The sequence below is a fragment of the Leucopleurus acutus genome (genome assembly GCF_964270905.1).
Source record: "Leucopleurus acutus genome assembly, chromosome: 4".
Taxonomy (NCBI): Eukaryota; Metazoa; Chordata; class Mammalia; order Artiodactyla; family Delphinidae; genus Leucopleurus; species Leucopleurus acutus.
Window position 1 is genome coordinate 42,755,477 of NC_139146.1, and position 9,246 is coordinate 42,764,722.

Sequence of the window (9,246 nt, forward strand, 5' to 3'; positions counted from 1 at the left end):
CAGAATTAGCTTAAGGTCTCAGGGCAGCCTAGTTAGGTCAAGTTCCTGGTTGAAATAATGAGTTTAGGAGTCCAACAGTCAGGTCTGAACCTGCTTCTGCCCCAAAGAGTGTTCACTCTTCTGAGCACTTCATCTGTAAAACCCATATAATGGTACCCACGTAACAGACCTGTGAGGATGAGTGAAGACAGTACATGTAAAACACTCAACATGGAGCCTGGCATATAGCCAGCCCTCAGTAAATAATAGCTATTCTTCCTCTTTCTTTTTTCTGTAGCCCCTGTGCTGGAATGGGGATTATTGACATGATCAGAACTGAAGTATTTTGGAAGGAAAAATTCTTCTTTGTTTCATGAAACAAAATTGGCTGACTTTAAGCTAGAAAGTGTATGTGCCAGAAGGGTCTCCACATGCCCTGATAAGTGCTAATGGCCAAGACTTCTCACCCCTGTTTTCTTGCCATCAGCACTGATCTAAGAAATTAGAACTCTTTAGGCGTTTTCATTTAGATAAAAGTGTGCATGCATAGTTTTCTTGGACATCCTCCATACTGTTCTGAAGCTTTGGCTTATTGCTTTGCTTTTTAACTAATTTTTTCCCTTAGATATGTAAGTATATTGCTAAATATTTGTAAAATAGAAGGGAAAAAAAGCAATTCAAAATTCCACCAGCTTAACACAATGGATGACAGTATTTTGGTATATTTCCTGCTAGGCTGTTAATGTGTGAGTTATAATCATAAAAAGCATTATATTTACACTGAACAGATTTCATCTTCTGGCTTTTCTTTTAACAGTGGATTGCAAATATTTTCCCTATTATAACCACACTTTCAACTAGCTTCATAATATTCAACTGGGTGACTATCCCACAATATATTTAACAATTCTCCTCTTTTGTAACATTATAGTTTATTCTGATTTTTTGGTTGTTTTTAATGCTGCAATGAACATCTGTATATGTAGATATTTTTATTGAATTAAGAACTATTTCCTTAGGTTAAATTCACACAAACAGTGTGTTCTGTTTTTCAAGTATAAAACCCCATTAGAGAACAGTATGACCTTAACTAGATAAACTTAGAAAAATCACAACCATTTCATGTGAACGTGCTTTCTCCCTGTTTTTCAGAATTATCAGGGGAATAACTCTGTGCAGAGCAGAAACAAAACAGCCTGTGATCTACCAGAGACAAATGGAATTGCAAAAAGTTCAAAGGGCAACATTTTATTTAGCTGTTAGAGCTTCAACATGAATTTTGAATTATAACCAAGACAAAACAGAGTTTTGAGAAGCATCTGTCATCCAATTTGCATTCCCTTTCCATATGTGAACAGGAAGGGAAAGACACTACCATTGGCCCCAGCTGAAAGAGACTCTCTAAGGAAATGAACATGTATACTAACTAAAATCATCTTTCATAACATTCAAACAACTGGTGAGTTTCAACCAGCACCTTGGCAACAGTTCATTCATCCTCCGCTATTCCAGGGAGACAGCAATTCATTTCAGTAAGAATTCATTTATGTTAATAATTTTTGTTCATTGAGCGCTCAACCGTGCCAATGTCCTAATATATTTTCTAAACGTATGCTTTCATCCTATTTTATAGAAGGCACACTGAGGTACAGAGAAACTGTCACATTCCCAAGATCACACAGTTAGTAGGTGGTAGAGTTGGGCTTCAAACCATGCTTTCGAGCTTCAGAAATCATGTTAAGAAGCCCAGCCCCAGAGATCCATACTCTGCCTGTTGCCTGGAAATCAGGCAGGGTCTTCCGTTGTCGCTTGTGTTCGTTTCCTGTTGCTGCTATAAGAAATTATCACAAACTTAGTGGCTTAAAACAACACGGTTATTATCCTACAGTTCTGGAGGCCAGAAGTCTGAAATGGCTTCACAGGGCTGTGTTCCTTTTGGAGGCTCTAGAGGAGAAGCTGTTTCCTTGCCTTTTCTATCTTCTCAAGGTCGCCTACACTTCTCATCTCCTGGTCCCCTCCTCCACCTTCAAAGCCATTATAGCATCTTCTCCCTCTGATTTTGTTTCCCTCTGCCTCCATCCTCACATCACCTTCTCTCTGTAACTCTGACCCTCCTGCCTCCCCCTTATAAGGACCCTTGCGATGACATCAGTGGCCTACATAGTTAATCCAAGATATTCCTCCCTCTCTCAAGACCCTCAACTTAATCATATCTGCAAAGCCCCTTTGCTATATTCACAGGTTAGGACATGAACATCCTTGGGTGGCCATTATTCACATTATGACCAGTAAAGAAAGCTAAACGACAACTGGAAAAGTCACAAGTGTCCTGCAGAGCTACTTTTCTAGAGATGATACAACAGGGAAAAGCTGTTCAATTTAGGATTCCAGCAATCCCAATAGAACCAGAAATAGGAGATGCAGATAGCGTAAAAAAGAGCAGGTATCACACTACTATATATACAGTAGATAACTTATAAGAGCCTACTGTATAGCATAGGGAACTCTACTCAATACTCTGTAATGACCTATAAGAGTGGATATATGAATATGTATAACTAATTAACTTCGGTGTACAGCAGAAACTAACACAATATTGTAAATCAACTATACTCCAATAAAAAAGAGCAGGTATCTCAGTTTTTGAGCACTGAATATGATCCACGTACTTCACTTACCTTAATGCATTTCATCGTCACAACAACCCTGACAGGGAGTATCCTTGTCCCCAAAGCAGAGATGAGAAAAACTGAGGTTCAGAGTAGTTATGTAACTCTCTTGAGGTCACACAGCTAAGAACGCTGATGGGCACCATTCCTTTGATTTGGACCCAGGTGACTCTGACCCCAAAGTCCAGGTGTTGTCCACCCTGTCCAGACAACTGACACCAAAATTGATCTAAATGAACATCACCAGCAATGGGGATCTAACAAGAGGCAGCCTCTGCACACAACCCTTCCATCACCCACTTCCTTATTTATTTGTTTGTCTACGTGTTTATTATCTAATGCTCCATGAAGGTAAGGGTCTTGTTTTTTTCTGATCACTGTCCCCTCAGCTCTGAGAAAGGCCAGGAACATAGAAGACACTAAAGAAATATTTCTGTAATAAATTAATAACAGTCCTTTGACTCAGAGATAACCAATGTGCGCAAACTCAACCACTTACAACATGGAAGGGATGCTAAAAATTAACAAACACCACAATAAGACTTCTCAACAGCCAAAACAAACAACTCTCAATCCAAATTAATGCTCTATCTCTTTGGAAAACCCCTGGAGACATAATGCAAAACATGTGTTCTCTTTCTGAAAAGTGATTTCTAACTAATTTGTTGAGCTCTTTATCACTCTACTTCCTGCTAAAAAGGATATATTTCTGTTATAGTTAAAATTTTAAAAGGAGGTCATCCATCTGAAACACAAGATCCAAGGGAGCGAGGTAACTGTACATCAACGTTATAATATTCAAGAGATACATCAGTAAAGTTATGGCCTCTGTAGATGGAGACAAGATTCAGAGAGACTAACTCATGACATTCCTCAAGCTTACAAGTTGCCAAGCCTCAACCCCAGCACATGTGTGTGCCTCACTCAGCTCCCTGCAGAATGGACCACCTCAGTCTTTAGGTCCCATGCTCTCAAACACACATAACTAGACACAGAGACGCAGACCCAGACTCAAAGAGATGATATTCTTTCATACATAGAAAATTTTCTCTCATGTTCAAGACATGCGCATTCATTTATTTTAAAATTTTGACTCTGCACATAAGTATAATGGCCACTGCTTTTTTTTTGTTTGTTTAGTTTAAAGCAATATTCTTCCTGAATAGCAGAAAATTATCTTCCGTTCCATACCAAGAGACTATATATATAAACATATATATGTACAACACACATATATGTATATATACACCTGTATATGTATATACACACAGATATAGCATATATGTGCAAATACACCATACATACACATAATATTTAATTAATTTTCAATATGCCAAAGTATTCCTTTGTAGACGTTATTTCATTAATTTCTGATATAGTCAGTTCTTTTTTTTTCACACACACACACTGTATTTTATTTTTACAAGAGAGAAATAAACTGATCAAGCATTGTAAATGGATGACCACAACAAAAGCAACAATGATTGCAATTACCAAACATGAAACACACTCATACTATGTCATAATATTGACATTCAGTCCAGTAATCCTCCACTGTAACAGCTCCTTTACTTTGCAGTGAAAATTGATTTGTATGTTTTTTGCCTCTGACTCCTTGTGGGATTTTTTTTTATTCAAACAGAAAGTCACAAAAATTATAATCATCCTCATCAGTTCACTCAGTCCCATGTAATTAATTTTTTTATCTTGATCTTTTGTTAGCACTTTTATGAATTCATCAGTTTTCCATTAGAATTCTGAAAATGCTTATTCATTCAGTTCAGCAGTATAGTCAGTTACCAGAAACATGTACTTGTCAGAGTCTTTTCCATGAATTCCTTGAAGATGAAACCCTTTTATAGGAACATTTTTGCAAAAGCAACAGAGTACACCCAGAACTCTCTGTAAATAACAAAAGACTTAAAAATGACCACGCTTAACGATTTGATGAAAGTTCATAATAATGCAATTTAGTTATTTCTGAGATATACATTTTAAAAGTAATAACTAGAATTATGACTTATAACATTATACCAGAACATATAAGACTTTTAGAAATTTCATGTAATGTCTGAAACATTTATATTAACATATTTCCATACAAATTACCCAAAGAAAGTTTAGTATTAGTTGTTTTTTTTTTGTTTGTTTGTTTATACTGCAGGTTCTTATTAGTCATCCATTTTATACACATCAGTGTATACATGTCAATCCCAATCGCCCAATTCAGCACACCACCATCCCCACCCCACCGCGGTTTTCCCCCTTGGTGTCCATACGTTTGTTCTCTAGACCTGTGTCTCAACTTCTGCCCTGCAAACTAGTTCATCTGTACCATTTTTCTAGGTTCCACATACATGCGTTAATATAGGATATTTGCTTTTCTCTTTCTGACTTCCTTCACTCTGTATGACAGTCTCTAGATCCATCCATATCTCAACAAATGACTCAATTTCGTTCCTTTTTATGACTGAGTAATATTCCATTCTATATACGTACCACAACTTCTTTATCCATTCGTCTGTCAATGGACATTTAGGTTGCTTCCATGACCTGGCTATTGTAAATAGTGCTGCAATGAACATTGTGATGCATGTGTCTTTTTGAATTATGGTTTTCTCTGGGTATATGCCCAGTATTGGGATTGCTGGATCATATGGTAATTCTATTTTTAGTTTTTTAAGGCACCTCCATACTGTTCTGCATAGTGGCTCTATCAATTTACAATCCCACCAACAGTGCAAGAGGGTTCCCTTTTCTCCACGTCCTCTCCAGCATTTGTTATTTGTAGATTTTCTGATGATGCCCATTCTAACTGGTGTGAGGTGATACCTCATTGTAGTTTTGATTTGCATTTCTCTAATAATTAGTGATGTTGAGCACCTTTTCATGTGCTTCTTGTCCATCTGTATGTCTTCTTTGGAGAAATGTCTATTTAGGTCTTCTATCCATTTTTGGATTGGGTTGTTTGTTTCTTTAATATTGAGCTGCATGAGCTGTTTATATAATTTGGAAGTTAATCCTTTGTCCGTTGATTCATTTGCAAATATTTTCTCCCATTCTGAGGGTTGTCTTTTCATCTTGTTTATGGTTTCCTTTGCTGTGCAAAAGCTTTGAAGTTTTATTAGGTCCCATTTGTTTATTTTTGTTTTTATTTCCATTACTCTAGGAGGTGGATCAAAAAAGATCTTGCTGTGATTTATGTCAAAGAGTGTTCTTCCTATGTTTTCCTCTAAGAGTTTTATTGGCCACTGCTCTTTTGATTCACACTTTGACCTCAAACACATCTCCCTCATGGCAACTGTTCACTTCAAATCTATTTGTCTGTTTCCCCTGGGATGCTATAAGATTCTTCATGGCAGATATGTGGTTTAGTTATCTTTGAATCTCTAACGTTAGTGATTGGCACCTCTCTGTTGGATAAATGAATGAGTCTTTTATTATAAATATAATGCCTGACCATTAAGAATTTCAGAAATAGTGAAAGGTAGAGAGCAACAAATATAGTTCCATGATCATAAAAAAAAAGGAAAAACAAGAAACATTTTCTTGTAGTTCTCTCTGACCTTTTTTTTTTAACGTAGAGTGTTTTTTTCTTTCTTTTTATTTTCTCCTTACAAAATCCTATGCACACATTTCTGTGTTGGGACCTTCTTACTAAGTATTAACATAGCCAATGCTGCATGCCGTCTCATACTTCTGAAGCTTGATGAAGATAAAGAATGTTCTAATGATTCTTGAAGACACAAACTAATTTTATGCCATTGGGCACATTATTAACCTCAGCTCTGGTGTGAGCCAAAGAGAATTTCAGCTATGTCCCAACTATTATAAATCAGGCTTCAGTTCCTCAGCTCTGCTGGAAAATCCCTTTGTTTTTCTTCCTTTACCTTTTAGAATCCATGACCAAAATGAAGATGCCTCCATGTCTTATTGGTGTGGTAAGCAGAAACAGCCATTCAGATCTATCCCTAAACCCTCCAGTAGGAGTTTTTTGGTAAAACATGGTGTCGGGCATTTCTGGTTCATTTCTAGTGCTATTCTATTGGGGTTTTTCCTATTAAAACAAACGTTTTCATGAACTCACAAAATGTGTTAGTCATAACCATCACAAAGTTCCAGTCGATGATTAAAAAACAAACTAAGTTTGGGAAAAAATTCAAGATGCCTTCCATACTCCAAACTCGTTCCTAGTAAACAGAGAACAGGGGCCAATGCCTTGAAACCAAACATATTTTTAGGAAACCAAACACCATAAAACATGAGTGAGCATACCCTTACATCACTCTGGCCACTAAGATTAATAGACATGCTGAAAGCATTTGCTTCACACTTGCTCAACTGAACAAATACATCTTTTCACAAAACAAATCCAAAATCACGGCCATTTCCAGATGTCTAAAATTCAAGACTCTTTGCTGTCAAATTCATCAATGAGAAAGTGTAGAAGAAGAGAATTTGGGACTTTAACCAAATGTTTAAATCTGGTACCAGGAAGAGAAGGAGCTAAAATTATACATTAAAGAATCAAAAAACAAAAAAAAAGAGAGGAGGAAGAGAAAATACACTGAGATAAATATCCACAAATAATCTTTTATATTATCAATGTTTTATTTCTTTTAGAAAAAGGACATTCTTTTCATCCACACAGGATACTGTCCATTGCATAGGTAGAGTGGGTTAGTGTTTATTGACTTTTTAAAACCAAAAGGAATATGCTTATTGTCCCTCATGGAAAACTTAGAAAATGCACTAGAAATTAAAGTAGAAAGTACAAATCACCCATAACCTCCTCACAAGGCAATATAGCCACATTAGTATTTTAGAATTGAGGTGTCTCATCTTCTGATAATATATTATTTTGTAAGCCAAAATGAATGTTCCAACTCTAGAGACAGTATTTGGTAGCCTACTTTCTTCGTTTAAGTAACATATTATAAACACTTGTCTTTGTCATTAAATGTTTTTACAGAACATAGATTTTAATGGCTACAAAGTAGTCCTTTTGTTGATGTGTCATTGACTTAATCAATCTATAACTGTAGAACAGATAAGACCAAAATAAAAAGGCATATTATGCTGTGATCATCATCATTGTTCATATAGCTTTGCCTATATTTTTAAAATTTTCTCCAAATTAAATCCTAAGAATAGAACAGTTGAGACAAAGGGTTGCAAAATTTTCAGACTCTTCATATATATTTGTCAGTATAAATGTGGTACCACTGAATGACTGTACTGCTTAATATTTGCACAAATAACCTATGAGCACACCTGCCCCTTAGCCGGTTTGAATTCTTTGCATCTTTACCAAACCACTAGGCTATTAAAAGTTTGTCTTGTTTTGCTACCACTCACTTATTCATTGAGCAAGTGCTGATCCAACACCTTCTATGTGCCAGTGTCTGCTCTCAGGCTGGAATCACTGCAGTGAACACAGGTTACTGGCACCAGGCAGACAGGGTTGGAATCCCAGCCCTGTCTTATTCCCTTGTGATCTTGAGCATGTTCCTCATTTGAGCCTCCATTTTTTCAGCTGCAAAACAGAGGTAAATGCAACCCACCCAAGAGGTGACTCTGAAAGTAGGCCATGTTGGCACTTGCACAGTGGTGGGGCCCAGGCAGTGTCCACAGACCCCTCAGTAAGTGTTGGTGCCTGAAACCCACTCCCCTACAAGCCTGAGCACTACCAGCTCTTTTCATGACATTGGATTTGGCTTCGACTGGGGAGATCCAGCCCTCCACTCTGATGTGCCCTGCTGTCTCAGAAAACTCCTCTGCCATTGGAGGGAAGAGAGACTAATTATGGGAAGCTGATCTCTGTGGTTAGGTCTCACTTTGACATTGCATTCATTCTGCGACAGGGACTGTGGCCACAACACACTGTATGAAGTCCCTCCTGTACGTTAAAGTCAGAGGCTTTGGTGGAAAGAGAATTATGCTGAAATTTGGCCAACCCTGCCTCTTGCTCGGCTATTGCACTCTGTTTCGTCTTAGCTCCATTTCTCTATATAAAAGAATTTCCAGCGACAACTCAAGTAATGGCAGAGTGGGGGGTTTTTTTGCTTCAGATCTTTTATAAAGAAATAAAAAATTTATTTATAAAGAAATAAAAAATTATAGGTTAGCTAAAGCCCCATTTTTAATCCTTTTCTTGCTCCTCAGTTAACTACTACCCTGAAGCTAGTATCAATACATTTCATTCCCATGTATTATTTTTTTATCAAGGTGAAACTTATATGACATAAAATTTACCATCTTAAACAGTTCACTGACAACTAGTATAACAATGTTGTACAGCCATGACCTCTATCTAGGTACTGAAACATTTTCATCACCCCCAGAGAAATCTCTGGACCCATTAAGCAGTCACTTCCCATTCCTGAACCCCAACTCCAACCCTTGGCAATTCCCAATCTGCTTTCTGTCTCTACGGGTTTACTTATTCTGGATATATCATACAAATAGGCTCATACAATATGTGTTCTTTTGTGTCTAGCTTCTTTCAATCAGAATACTGTTCTCAAAGTTCATCCGTATTGTAATACATATCAGTACTCCATTCCTTCTTATGGCTGAACAATATTACATTGTATGT